This window comes from Gavialis gangeticus, unplaced genomic scaffold (genome assembly GCF_001723915.1).
Source record: "Gavialis gangeticus isolate Ggan-Ray unplaced genomic scaffold, GavGan_comp1, whole genome shotgun sequence".
Taxonomy (NCBI): domain Eukaryota; kingdom Metazoa; phylum Chordata; order Crocodylia; family Gavialidae; genus Gavialis; species Gavialis gangeticus.
This window is the reverse complement of record NW_017729022.1, coordinates 112,041,909-112,056,964: the sequence shown is the minus strand read 5'-3', so window position 1 is coordinate 112,056,964 and position 15,056 is coordinate 112,041,909. Positions and strand designations below refer to the sequence as shown.

The window sequence follows — 15,056 nt, the reverse complement described above, 5'->3', positions numbered from 1 at the left end:
GTGAGCCATGGGGGCTTTTGCACCCTCCTGCCCCCTTTAATCCGTGTTGAGATTACCTCCCTTTGGGCTTGGAGGATCGTCTCCTTAAGGAGTGACCACTTCCTTTGCTGCAATCACCAGATTGCCCAGCCTGTCCTGTAGGGGCCCCACCTTATCCGGTACCTTCTTCTTACTCCCTATGTATTTGAAAAAGGACTTTTTGTTATCCTTAATTCTGATCGCCAGCCCTAGTTCCATCTCTGCCTTGGCCTTCTTATCTACCTCCCTGCAATCATGAGCAACAGAGGTGTAATCCTCTTTGGTGATAGCCCTGTGCTTCCATTGATTGTTTGCCACCTTTTTGCCCTCAGGCCCTCCTGGATGCCTTTACTGAGCCAAGGCAGCTTTTTAGCACTCTTGCCCCCTGTGGTTTGTGTTGGGACTGACTCCCTCTGAGCTCGGAGGATCATCTCCTTAAGGAACAACTACCCATCCTAGACTCCCATCTCACTGAGGCTCCGAGTCCCTAGTGTCTCTCTTACTAACAGTGATAAACAATGTCTTGTCTTACTAACAATGTCTTACTTACTAACATGTAGCAACAAAGGGGAAAATAATTATTTCTGGTCACGTGTGGCAATAAGCAATGCCCAGAAATATGGGAAATATCCATAGTAGAGCAATATCCATAGTACAGCAAAGGCATAGCTACTCCTAGATCATCCGTGACCAATGATTATTCAAACTCATTTTGAACACCTCCAGTGATGGAGAGTCTTCAGCTTCCCTAGGCAGTCTATTCAATTGCCTCACTGTTCCAACAGTAAAGAAGTTTTTCCTGATATGCAATCTAAAGCTACTTTGCTGCAAGTTCAAGCCATTGGTTTGTGTCCTGCTCTCTGCAGCAAAACAGCAAGTATTCTCCCTCTCCTCTTTGACAGTGTTTCAGGTATTTGTAGACTGCTATCATGTCCCCTCTTAAGCAACTTTTCTACTAGTTGAACACTCCTGTTTCCTTCAACGTCTCCCTCTATAGCTTTCCTTCCTCACCCTTTATCACATGTGTTGGCCACCTCAACCCTCTCTAACTTCTCCATGTCCTTTTTAAAATACAGAACCCAAACTACAAACAGTACTCTAGATGAGGCCTAACCAGTGCCAATTAAAGAGGCACTATTCACTTCCTGTGTCTTGTACCTAACGCTACTGATGCAGCCCCAAACCACATTTGCCTATTGTGTAGCTGCATCACACTGCAGACTCACTGACTCTGTGATCTACCAAGTCTCCAAGATCCTTCTCTATAGTGCTCCCATCCAGCCAGTTATCACCCATTTTATATTTTTTATTATTTTTCCTGATGTAGCACCTTGCATTTGTCTGCATTGAACTTCAGCCTGCTAGCTCCAGCCCAGCTTTCCAATCTGTCAAGATCCTTCCAAATTGCACTCCTGTCCCCAGTTTCATGTTGTCTGTAAATTTCCTCAAGAAGCTGTCTATTCCAGCATCCAGATCATTAATAAATATCCTGAAGAGCACTCAGCTTGGGACAGACCCCTGTGGGACTATACTCAAAGCCTCCTGCCATTCCAACATAGCTTTTTTATAATTACTAGGGCTGTGCGAAACAGCACCATTTCCTTCAACTTCCATTTTGTCATTTTGATGGGAGAGTGTTTCATTTTATTGTTTCGAAGCACCATTCAATTTTGTTTCATAGAACCTGGTTTGCTGTGTCAATGCTGTTTCAGTGTGTTTTGTTTTGCCCGTAGGCTATAATGGGGAATCATGAAAATGCTTATAACTTTGTCATTTCTTGCCTGATTTGAATGACAACTGCCGGGATGGTAGCTCCTTCTGAGGGCATAAAGCCTGCCAAGTTTAAAGGAGATAGGTGCAGGGGTTTCTGGGAAACTGCACCTCACACTGGTCAAAGCAAAACTAGTATCACTTGCCACCAGTGGCAGCCTGCTATCATCCCATGTGCAGATTTGGGGGTCCACACCCCTAGGAGGGCTGAGGCTGTGCTCTTCCTGTGAGGCATGGGTCCCTGGATCTGTGTGCAGGATGACAGCAAGCTGCCTCTCCCGGCTGGGGCCAGTGCCAGCACCAGCACTGGGATTTCCCAGCACTCAGTGTGCGAAGTGCTGGACACACTTGGGTGCTGATGCTGGCCCCAGATGGCAGTGGCAGCTTGCTGTCATCCCGTATGCAGTTCTGGGGCCCATGCCCCCCAGAAGGAGTCTGGCACAGCCCCGCAGCCCTCCCAGGGGATGCGACCCCCAGATGTGCATGCGGGATGACAGCAGGCTGCTGCTGCCAGCTGCGGTCAGTGGCAGCACCAATCTTCCTGGCTCTTGGCATGGGCTGCACCCAGCATGAGTCCCAGCCAGCAGCAGCAGCCTGCTGTCATCCCACATGCAGATCCAGGGGCCTGTGCCCCCTGGAAACAGTCTGTACAGCCCTGCAGCTCTCCCGGGGGGCACAGGCTCCCAGATCTTCGTGAAGGATGACAGCATGCTGCCACTGCTCGCTGGGGCCAGAAGAAGCACCAGTTTTTCCGGCACTCAGCACAGGCTGCGCCCAGCACCAGTCCCAGCCAGCAGTGGCAACCTGCTGTCATCCCACAGATCCAGGGGCCCGTGCCCCCCCATGAGGAGTCTGGTACAGCCCTGCAGCCCTCCTGGGGGGGGCAAAAGCCCCTGGAGGTTTCAGCAGGCTGCTGCTACCAGCTGGGAAAATATCCCAGAGGCACCGCCAACACCAGCTGGCAGTAGATGCCAGGAGCAGCCTGCTGTCATCCTGCATCATCCAGGGGCCCATGCCCCTGGGGAAGAGTTGGGGGAAACAATCACAGAGCCGGGGGAAAGATCAGGGAGCTGGGGAATCTGGGAAGATGTTCAGGGACCTGAACATTCCCCCAGCTCCTGGTTTGATTCCCTAGCCCCCAGTTCAATTCCCCAGCTCTCTGATTGCTTGCCCCAGCCCTCTGATAATTGCCCCAGCTCTTCCTGGGGGGGTGCAGTTCCCCGGATCTGCGTGCTGGGTTTCAGCAAAGTGCCCTCATTTCATTTCAAAGCCTTTTGTTTCATTTCGATTTCGCTGTTTCGAGCTCGAACTGTGTCAAAACTGCTTCGAAACAAAACACCTGTAGAAATTTTGGACACCCCTAATAAGCACTCTTTGCTTGTGGCTACTGTGTCAATTGCTTATCCATCTTATAGCAGTTTTGTCTAGCTCACATTTCTCCCATTTGTTGATGAGAAGGTCGTATGGGACTGTCAAAAGCCTTGCTGAAGTCCAGTTACACTATAACCACTGCATTCTGTTCTTACACCCAGCTAATTATATAGTCAAAGGATGAAATCAAGTTTATTTAACACCATTTGTTCAATTCAATTAAATTTATTAAGGATTCTGGCTAAATGCCATGCTCCTGAAGACGACATTACATATGACCGTAATATAAATAAGTTAGAACAAAGCAACCTGACTCCAAATATTATATTAAAAATAGAGCCCACCAACATAAAAACATGATTAATATAAATATAGTAGTAAATCAAGACATTAATCTATAATACTGTTGTACACAGATCCACAATTGAGACAATAAAATCAAATCTAATCTAATGTTAAAATGTATCACTTATGTCAGTAATAAAGGATATTTAACTCTAATCATCTCAGCTTTACAAGTAAAAATTGCAAGATGGTTTACTAAATTTGAATGTTTGCTGTAAAAGCCAGATTAATTTCTCTCTATTTGAAAAATGTATCAGTTTCTGCAAGAACATTAATAAATAGGTTCTCCTTATGTCATTATATAAAGAACATTCTAAAATATAGTGGAGAGTATCTTTCAAAACTCCTAGACAGGCTGGACAACATCTTTTAGCCCTTGGAATGGAAACTCTATGTCTATCCAGAACAGCTATGGGCATCTGTTGAGTCCTGAGTCTAGTCAAAGAGGACTGCCATTTATTATTGACATCCAACTCTGAATACCTTTCTTCCCCCCAATCTTATTTCCAAAGAGTATATAAAGGGGCAATACGAGCAGCCCTAGCCACTGTGAAATCATTCTGCCTGGTAATATCTTGCATCTCCTGGAAAACCCAAACCTTTTCTATGGGGGAGAAAAATCTTTCATTATCTTTGAGATTTCATAGATATTAGGGGTGGAAGGGACCTCGGAAGATCATCGAGTCCAGCCCCCTGCCCTACAGGCAGGGAGTCAGCTGGGGTCATAGGATTCCAGCAAGATAAGCATCCAAATTTCTCTTGAAAGTGTTCAAAATAGGTGCTTGAAACACCGCCGATGGCAGGCTATTCCAGACCTTGGGGGCTAGGAGAGGTAAAGAAATTCTTATGTCCAGCCTGAAATGGTCTTGCCGGAGTTTATAACCGTTAGACTGTCTCATCCCTTGGGGTGCTCTGGTGAACAAATGTTCCCCCAGATCCTGGTGGAAATCCCTTATAAACTTATAGGTGACCATCAGATTGCCCCGAGCCTACGTTTTTCCAGGCTGAAGAGTCCCATAGCTCTCAGCCTGTTGTCGTAAGGTCTGTTTTCCTGACCTCTGATCATGCGCGTGGATCTTCTCTGGACTCTTTCAAGCTTCTCCACTTCCTTTTTCAATTGCGGAGCCCAAAACTGGATGCAGCACTCCAGCTGCAGCCTCACCAATGCCAAGTAGAATGGGAGAATGATGTCCTGGGACTTGCTTGAGAAGCATCTGTGGATGCAAGCCAGTGTTTTGCTCACTTTACTAGCTGCAGCATCACACAGAAGGCTCATGTTCATCTTGTGGTCAATCATGACCCCCAAGTCCCTTTCATCTGTAGTGCTAGCCAGCATGGCGCTGCCAAGCCTATAAGGATGCTGAGGGTTTTTCTTCCCAAGGTGCAGAACCTTGCATTTTTCAGTGTTAAACACCATCAGGTTCTTGTCTGCCCCTTTCCTGAGCCTGTCAAGGTTAGCTTGGATCACTCTCCTGTCCTCAAGTGTCGATGTTTTACCCCAAAGTTTGGTATCATTGGCGAACAAGGCCAGTCTGCTTGTGACTCCAATGTCCACATCATTAATGAGGATGTTGAACAATATAGGTCCAAAGACAGAGCCTTGAGGGACCCCCACTGGTCACAGGGCACCATGACGACTGCCTTCCATCAACCACCACCCTCTGGGTCAGACCACGGAGCCAATTTCCCAGCCAGCGGATCATGGTAGACCTGAGGCCACTGTTGAGATAGTATCCCATCCCAGAAAATGCAAAAGTACAGGAAAGAAAAGGTACCCAGGGTGATTGGAAAGGTGGGGGATTATTAATATATTCTATGTAGCATAATTTAAGCAGACGAAGGGGTAAAGGGGGCAGGACTTTAAACCAAAATCCCACCATTCTAATAATACTATTAGTTAAAATGGAATCCATTCCCATCTCTAATCTCCAAAAAAGATGCAGGAATTGAGGGAGGAAGAGCCAGAAGAGCCATAAGAAACTTGTTCTGAGGTATGTCTATATCATTACTAGTGACATAACCCCATACTTCAGTGCCATATAAGATCTGAGAGGTAACTTTGGCTCCATGTGCTGGACAGGAGCTTTGAGTTTGGAATTATCGTCCTGCTGTGGTTTCATAAAATGTCTTTATAGCCACAGTTGATTGGGCTGCCTTAGTTTTAACTGACTGAATATGATGTTTCCATGATAGAGAAGCTGTGAATAACACAGCCAACTACCTATAAGTTTTGACAACTTCAAGTTTGGTTCGCCCCATATTCCATGGATATTTCATCAAACGACTTCCCCAATACATTATTTTGGATTTATCACAATTTATCTTTAAGTTATTTTGTCCACAAAGATGCTCAAAAGTTGTAATTGCTCTCTGTAATCTCATGGCAGTTCTTGACAGTATAACAGTGTCATCTGCATATGTTAAAATAGGGATCGGAGTTGCAAATATTTTTGGGGGATGAAAATGTGCATTTTGCATATTTCCAATAATGCCATTCATGTAAAGATTAAATAACAAAGGGGCCAAAATATGTCCTTGTCTGACCCCTTTTTGTATGTGAACTTTTTGTGTAAGTTCACCCTTCAAGCCCCACCTAACGTGGGCCCATGTTATCTTTATAATATTCTATCAACAAAAAAAAGAGAAGGGTCAATCCCATAATTTATCAATTTCTCCCAAAGTTTACTGCTGTCTATACTGTCAAAAGCTCTTGACAAGTCTACAAATGCAATATACAGTGCTGATTTACACATTTGCATATACATATATCTAAAAAATTAAAGAATAAATATGTTATCAATAGTGGAATATCCATCCCTAAATCTGGTCTGATGTAATATATTTTCCCCATTTACTCATGCTATGAGATGATATAACAAATGTCGCCCAAAAATGTTAGCTAAAACGTCTATCAAATTTATAAGACAATAAGATTCTGGCTTATCTTTTAAAACTTTCTTAAACATTGGTACTATAGTACTTCCTTTTCAGGAATCTGGGATTTGGCCCAACTCAATTAGAGTTAAACCATTTTTCCAAGATCAGAGTCCACCATATGATGTTATCAATGCAAACTTCCACCGGTAGTCTATCTGGGCCAGAGGTTTTATTCTTCCGTTGTACTTTTAGATATGCTATTTGAACCTTTGTTACTTGATACTTAATTGTATCAGTAAGGTATTTATTACACCCTAGATTACTATTTATTTGTTCCATAGAAGAAGTAAACTGATTGGAAAAATATTCTACTCAACTGCCTGCAGTAATTTTATTTTCAATGTTCTCATTAAAACGAGCTTTCCCTTTGATACAAGTAGCCAAAAGTTTTTACTAACTTTAGCAATAATTGCCAAGCTCAATTTATTTCACTGCTGGTTATAATATTCTGTTTTCTTATTCTGGAGAAGCAGTTTATATGGTTAACATTCCATCCCTTTAGAATCTCACTCCAAAAATTTTTCCAGTGTACCCAGTTTTCCTTAATTCCCTGGCTTTCCTGTTTAATGATTGTGCCTACGTGGCCTCAAACATCCGGTCACGTGCCGCTCAGGCCTGGATGTTCAGTGGTGTTCGTCTGTCCGTCCCTGATGTTCTGCTGAGTGGGTATCTCCCTCCGGTGCAGTCTTTCCCCAATCTCTCCTGCCATGACTTTGGATCTTGTTCCAGTGGTGGGTGTCCGACCACCGGGGTTCTCTCGACTACGGGACAGCTGTCTGGTGATCTTCTGCAAGGCTCCACCTCCCCTCTACCTCGCCCTTATACCCAGCCTTGACAGGTCACTGCCGTCCTCCTGGCCAGGTTCCCAACCGTTAAGCCCGATTCCTTTTGCGGCTGGGGTGGTCCTCCCGGCTTACAGTGTGAGCAGCCTGCAGTAACCTACCTGGTCTACAAGACTGCCGTTTTTTCCAAAAGCTAGCAACCCACCCAGAGGCTTCAATAACTATCAGGCTCCCCGAGCTCTGACCCTCAGCCCCTCCTAAAGTGGGAAATACAAAATCCAAACAAAGAAAAGCTATAGGTACAATCTGAGGGACCCAACTGTCCCCTTTTCCAGGCTCCCTTGGCCTGGCCGCTAACAACCCACCCTTGACCCTATGTCAAGCTCTGTATGTGGTTGGTGTATCCTGTGGACTCCACCACCATTCCTCTCCCTCGTTGCCCCTCCTTGGGCTTCTTCGGGCCACCTGCAGTCCTCCAATGGGTGTCTGCCGTCCCGTCACCCGCAGTAATGGCGCCATGTCACCGAGGGCTGTACTTTGCAGCCTCTCACGCTGCCTTTGCCACCCGCCTCCCACCTGGTGTGCCTCTTCAGCTTCCCCAGTACCCTGAACAGTCCCACCTGGTTTGAAGCCATAGATTGCGTTGGTCTTTCCAGCCCCTCTGTTGCAGTGACTGTCATCAGGGGCTCTCCGTGCCCTCTGTACTTTTCTCTGGGTTCCTGGTCCTGAGGAACTGCCTCCGGCTCTAGACTCTTCTCGCTGCAGCCAGAAGTCTCTGGCTTGCAGCATGCTCTGGCGATTTCTTCCCTGCTGGGGGAAGCAGCTTCCAGCTCCTTTCGCTCCTGCAGGAGCTGCGAAGGGACACCTCCTGCTGGTGCTCCTGCAGGTGTTGATCGCCCCCTTTCTTGCCGGCGGCTCCTTTTATCCCCACTGGCTGGCTCCTGCAGCTGACCTCATCAGCCAGCCACAACTGTATAAAGACGTGGCTAGCGAGCCGCGTGGGTCCCACCTCCATCTCCGGCTTCACCGTGGATCCTGCTGCAGGTAAGAAGTTTTCTTTTTCTTTTCTTTCGCTTTTGTTTTCTTCTAAGGGTTCCTGACCCCGGGGCTCTCCCCTGGCTCTTTGGGGTCTTCCCCTCTGTTCCTCCCCGTGACAACGATCTTTTCTGTTCTACACATTCTTTATCAAACCAGGAAGTGCCTCATTCTTTAAATATCTGTATAGGTCGTGAGATTAAAGGCAGTGAGACGAGTGGGTGGAGAAGATCTTTAATCTGCTGGCAGTGCTTTAAAATCTCCTGTGGTATTTGAGATACTTTTACCAAACTTCTTAAGATACTTAAATCATCCACATGGAGTTTATTGGTCACCTTTTCAGCTAGGAGAGTGTCCCATTTCAATTTTTGTTAACAAATATATGTATACTTCCACCACTGTCAAGGACTGGAAGGGTATCAGGCTCTTTTTTAAGGTTCAGGACTAAGGGGAGATGATTACTTTCTAAGTGAAATGGTATCTTAAAATCAATCATATCCCCCCACATAAAGGGTTCAATCAACATATAATTGATGGTGCTTGATCCTCTAACAGAGGAATAGGTTAAATTCTTTGAAGTAATACTAAGGTATGATCCATTAGTTGATCTTAAATTCAAGGTTAATAATAACTTCTGTAATTTTAGATTTGCATTATTAGTCCCTGTGCCATTACATGATGGAACATCAATCCCACAAATCTCATTAATTAATAGATAATCCTCATCTTCCCATTTCAGACCTCCTATTCTAGCATTAATATCTCAAAACTAGTATCAATTTGTCCATAGGATACTCTAATTTTATAGATTCTAAATGCTCAATGAGCCAATCCCCTTTATCACTAGCTTGTTCTCTTCCCAATGCTGAAGGCATGTAAATTTGCAATAAACAAAGAGCCTGTCTTAGGAATAGGGAATCTAATTAATAAGCAAATGTCAAGGCAAGTGCCTAATTGTTTTCCAATCCATCCTGGATTATTTGCTATCATAAGGCCTAGTCTGAAGCATCCCCCCTTTTTGCCTTCTTTGCCAGGGAGATTACAACATGTAGCCCTTTGGAAAAAAGGGTTCCTTACACCAAGTTTCTTGCAATGCTATGACATCATGACTGGTTAAAAAAGCTTCAAAGTCACTATCACCTAATTTACTTAATAATCTTGCCACATTCCAAGAAATAATTGAGAATTTTCCAAGGCTATTTTGGTAGAATTTTTTGAGTCAGGATGATTTTGCATCCTCAGCTTCTAACTCAAATGGGGCAAAAATACCAGCACCACTGTTGTCCAATGGAACTGTCCTATCTATAACATCTTGATTGCTATTTACTATTGATACAGAAGTTACTGAGGTGAGGAAGTATTCATCCAGTAACTTTCTCTACTAATCTGTGTAATAATTAAAGTATCCTTGGTCTTTTGTTCTTTGTCCATTTCTTTGTCTCTGCTATTGACTTGTCTTTTTTATGGAATGAACTATATTAACTCCCAATTCATGTGGGTCCAAGTACCTACACTCCTGCCAGTAATTGTTTCTATCCTTATGCACAATTTCCCAGGAAGGGTTAAGGTCTATGAATGCCAAACTCTGTGAGCCATCTATAGTTCTAAATTGTCTCAGAAGTTTCGGATCCTAAATTATATTCACTCCCAATTCTAACAGGAAGGTCACATTCTCTTCTTTCCCTCTCAAATTGAAGTGAAGGGGAACTGGATGGGGCAAAGGAATATCTTGCATTATCCATCGTGATTTGCTGGGTGAGGATAGATATCTCAAGCCCTCGTTCTCAGCAAGTCCCTTATCCAGACCTCCCATTTCCATTCCTAGGGACATAGCCGAGTTACTGCTAGGTTTTCTATTGCCAAGTAGTAGGGAAACGTTATCTTTTCTATAAAGCTCCTGGCAGTTAATTGGGTCCTCAACATTACTCTTGCAAGGGTAATTACCCTGGACCTTTTAGTAACTAGCTCTTCAGGTTGGATAAGAGGGGCCTGTACCACAAAGTGATTCGGTTTTCCCCTCGGTTCCTTCCTGTCTTGTAAATGTTGATTCATTTTACTGGTCTGAAAGTCATTCTGTCCTTTCTGATTTATTTTAATTAAATCCTCCAAGAGAACTCTTAAGTGAGCCAAGATGTTCTTTTCTTCAGGTGGCAAGCTTTCAAAGGAAGCCAGGAGATTTAATTCCTCATCTAAGTAAGAGGGTTGACATCTCTCCCTTTCCTCCATTGGGTCAATCCATCAATTGAATCCAATTCGATCAGATTTGTGGATTCCTGTCTAATTGTGTTACTAATTGGGTCGACCCTTTAACTTTGGGAACCCACTTACTTTTCCTTACCTTTTCTCAGTGTGGTTGAACTGGGCTAGTGATCTCTCTTACGGATGTGCCTAAAGTAGGAGATTTTTTACAAAGGGGTAAGATTTCAGATATTGTGAAAACCCTTGTTGGGTGAACTTCCCAATTAATCAGGGTTTTTTTTTCTCCTCATGACCAGAGACACTAGTGAGGGGGAACATAGTTGTATCATATATTTCTTAACTGGTGTATTACTATATAATTGTGTTACTTTTTTGACATCCCTCCTTCCTATGTTCATGGAAAGTAATGTTCGCAGGTGTTGTATGACCCTCCCAGGAGTGTTCCAAAGTGGAGTGATACTCACTGGGTAGGGGAAATACTATTATTGCCATAGTATCTTTTATTAAAATGGAATTTTCTGTCCCACTTTGATAAATGGGGATAATCAGATTGGTATCTTTTCAGCAATCTCTATTCCCCTTAACCTCCAGCTGGTCTGGGTTTCTATTATCCCTATCATTCTGTATCCCTCCAATGAGATTTCTTTTTTGAACAGAGTGCTGTTGCTCACTCAAATTATCCTTAGCCCCTCTTAGCATTACTTCTAGATCTCCTATTCTGGAGTATAAAAATTCCATTTGCGAAAAGATCTGTTGAATTGTTTTAGCTGTCAAGAAGGCATGATCTGCAAGTATAGAAAGGCAGTCTCTGATGTTTTCAGTTTTGAGTAAATTAAAGTTATTGTCTATTCTAAATGTGCCTTCCTCTAAAAGTTTATCCTTATGTAATAAGGGATCAAAATCAAGGACCATCTTGGCACCCAGATCTAATCAGTCTATCACAATGAATTAATATTGAGTTATATTCAGATCCTTCAGTTTAACTCCTGCTGGCCCTTTAAGGCCAATTCCCTTGCCAGGTTGCCTCAATTGAGTCCAGCTGCTTTTTATCCCCCTCTCTCAGGACTACAGCCCTGTTTCCTGGGCTAATCATCACAGAACAAAAGAAAAGAAAGCAAGAGTAAACTTAGCTGCCAGAGCATTGCAATGCAACCTTCTCCAGGTCACAGATTCTCTCAACACTTCATCTGACCAGCCTTGCTTGAAGTCTCCGCTCCTGCAGTAATCATTCCAAAAGGCTTCAGGAGCTCTCCCCACTAGCTCCTCAGGGTCGGAGGCTCCTCCCTGTGTGTCCTGCTGTTCTTAGCTCCCCTCCATTGCCCAGTGCCTATCTCCCCCCAAGGAGTGCTAACCCTCAGTAAAAATCTCCAACAGTGGCCAAAGCCTACCACCCTTCCACCCCCCAGCAGTAGTAGCAGCCAGGCCTGAGCTCTGGGTATCAGCTCCAGGGTCCTCTTTGCTGCCGCCCATGCTCTGAGTTAATCCAGCAATCAGCTCTGCTTGTTGTAGCTCTCAGGGCAACTCAGATGCCAATCAGTCCCTCTCCTGCAGTCATCTTGCTTCTCATATAACATGCCTGCAGAACTCCTTCCACCATGAGGGTCTCCACAATTTGTTCATAGTAAATCCATGTTGGATGCTCATGATCAGCCTTTCCTCATCTAGATACTTGGAAACAGATGCTCCAGTAACTTTCTAGGTCTCAAGGTGAGGCTAACTGGTCTACAGTTCCCTCGGTCCTCCTTTTTGAGTTTTTTTTTTTTTTTTAAGAGGGGCATTATGTTGGTCTTTTCCCAGTACTCTCATAGCTTGCCTGTCTCTGACTTGGTAAATATTATTGGCAAAGGCTCCAAGATCTCCTCTGCCAGTTCTTTCAGTACCCTTAGATAAAATTCATCAGGCCTTGCTGATCTGAATTCATTAAAATTAAATTAAAATTAAAATTTCTCTGTTTCTTTTGTTGTCTCATCCCTCAGCTTCTCTCTTTCCCTATCCAAATAATTCTTCTTATGTGTCTGGTTGCAGCCTGATTTTTTTGTTAAGACTGAGGCAAAGAAGCTGTTGAGCCACTCCGCTTTATCTGCAATTTCTGTTATGAGTTTGCCCTGGCTATTTAATAGTAGACCCACAGCTTTCTTGGTCTTTCTTATCTGACCAACACACTTATAGAACCTCTTCTTGCTGTCTTTAACTCCCTTCACAAGGTAAAGCTCTTATTTTTACCTTTGCCTTCCTGTGTTTACAAGTTCTTGTTATGTCTTGGTATACTTCCTTGATATCCTGACCATCTTTTCATTGCCTATATGCTTTCCTTTTGAATTTGAGGCATCTTGGAAGCTCCTTGTGCAGCCACATTCATCTCCTGACATTCTGCTTGTTGTGTCAGAATAGATTCAACAGCGACAACTAGAAATAATGCTGAAATATGTTTTTAGGATTTGGAACAAAATAAATTTATAAAGTCATGCTTTTGTTAAGCAAGCAGTCAGACAAAGCTATCAAAAGCCAGATAAATTGCTCTATTATCCGCTGGACATAATTTTATTATAAAAAGCTATGGACTAGGACCCTGATTTATTAAGGCTCCTACTCATGGTAACACTGTACATTGTCACAGATAAAATTTAGGTGTGGACTCACAAGCAGAATTAAGGGTGAAGATACCTATGCATATATTGGTAGAGATTCACATCACTCAGTGTGTTATTGATGGGGATTCTTAAGCAAGTCAGTAAAAAAGTGTGAAAGAGTGGTGGGTGCCCTGACATTTAGAAATATGCATGAAAAAATTAGCTCATTGGTCCATATTTAAGCACGTTAAGTGGCCCAATGTTCAAAACCACAGGGAATCTGGAAGATTATGGGGAATGCTCATAGGCAGACAAAATTCTTTGGGTAGATATGATATCTTTTATTAGATCAATTAAATAGTTGGAAAATTGTTCTTTACAAGCTTTCAGGCACAAACACCCTTCTTCAGGCATAGGAAAAGTTTTCTGGTGTTTTGTGTGCTCTCCTGAGTGAAAATGCAAATGCGTGGTAGTGATCAGAGCTGATGGGAGACAATAGGTGCGAAATGGGGGAGGAGTGGAGGGAGAGGGAATGATGACCTGGTGATAGAATGTAGCTGGTAAAAAGTAGAGATGTTATCTGGAGTTATCAGATGTCACATAGGTATAATGTGCCATAAATCCAAGGTCTATATTTAGTCCATGATTTTTTGTATCCAGTAGATTTATGAAGTAAATGGGGAATGCGTTACACTTTTCAAAAACTCAAGTTTTAATTAGGTGTCTGCATATAAATTTAGGAACATCTACTTGAAAACATTGTATCGTGACCACAGGAATGCCTGTGTGCGTACAACTCCCTTCTTTCAAAATTGAGAGTGTGTGCATAGAGAGGTTTTCAAAGGCATAAACAACAGATAGGCACTTAATTCAAACTCAAACTCAACAGGAATAAGGCACCAAACCTTATTTGAAAATTTCCCAATTTTGCTAAACAAAATTGTAATGAATTATTATTATTATTAAAATGACTTGAGGAACAGACCAAGGAAAAGTGAAGAATGTATCCTGATTAACATTGCTTCATAATGCTGGTTGCCTTTACGTCCCTACATCATGCAAATCAAGTGGCAATGCTTAGTGTTAAGACAGTGCTAATTCAAAAATTTTGCAAATATTTAGCCTTGTGAATGGTTGCTACTGTGGAAAAAGGTATTCATGTCTGTTGAAGAAAATATAATATTTTGTATGTAACCATTATAATTCAAAGCAACCTTTAAATTAATTTTAATCAGAGAAATTCATGAATTTACAATATATCCTACATAAGACGAATACCTTTTCAGCCTGAAAGCAATAGACTATTTTTCTTTTATTTTCCTTACCACATTTACCTTGATCATGAACAACAAAGTAATGACATTCAGTGTACCATTACAGATTTAATGGGCATTATGTGAATTGTATGTGCAAAGCAAAAAGAACCTAAATGAGAACATTTCTCATTTTGTTGAGGGAAAAAAAAATCAGTATTTGGTAATTAATTTCTTGAATCTAGTTGTGCATGGGATTTTTGTCATGATCAGGGATCCAGGTTTTCCATTTCCCATGGAAAAATGGAGAAAACCACAGATTTCCTGATTTTATCAGAGAAAACACGTATTTCCCCTTTTAGCAGAGAAACCCGCATTTTCCCGCTTTTGCAAAGAGCTCTGCAGGCTGGCTGAGTTCCAGCCTGAAAGAGCTGATTGCAAAAAGGGCGGGAAACCCCCAGCCATTCCTGGAGGGGTAGGGGAAGGGAGAGGAGGAAGGGTGAGGCTTTTAGTCAGTTCCATGTCTTGGGTCAGGCTCACTTCCCTTCTGGAGCCTATGAAGTGGTAAGTGGGGCTTCCATGGGGCTGTGGGGTTGTGGGCCAGGGCTGTGGGAGAAGCTGGCTGGGGGCTGAGGGAATGGGGATGTTTGCAGCCAGTGGGGAGCTGGGGGTTTTTGCAACTGGCTGAGAGCTGGGGGGGATTTGCAACCAGCTGGAAGCTGTGGGGGGTGGTTTGCAGCCAGCTGAAAGCTGGTCAGGTTGCAGTCGCTTGGGGG

At 43.3% G+C, this 15,056-nt stretch overlaps 1 protein-coding gene across 3 annotated transcripts in view; it reads right to left on the bottom strand.

Annotated features, from left to right (window-relative positions):
- CCDC91 (coiled-coil domain containing 91) overlaps positions 1 to 15,056 on the bottom strand; it is a 457,779-nt gene that overhangs the window by 106,996 nt on the left and 335,727 nt on the right. The window lies entirely within an intron of this gene.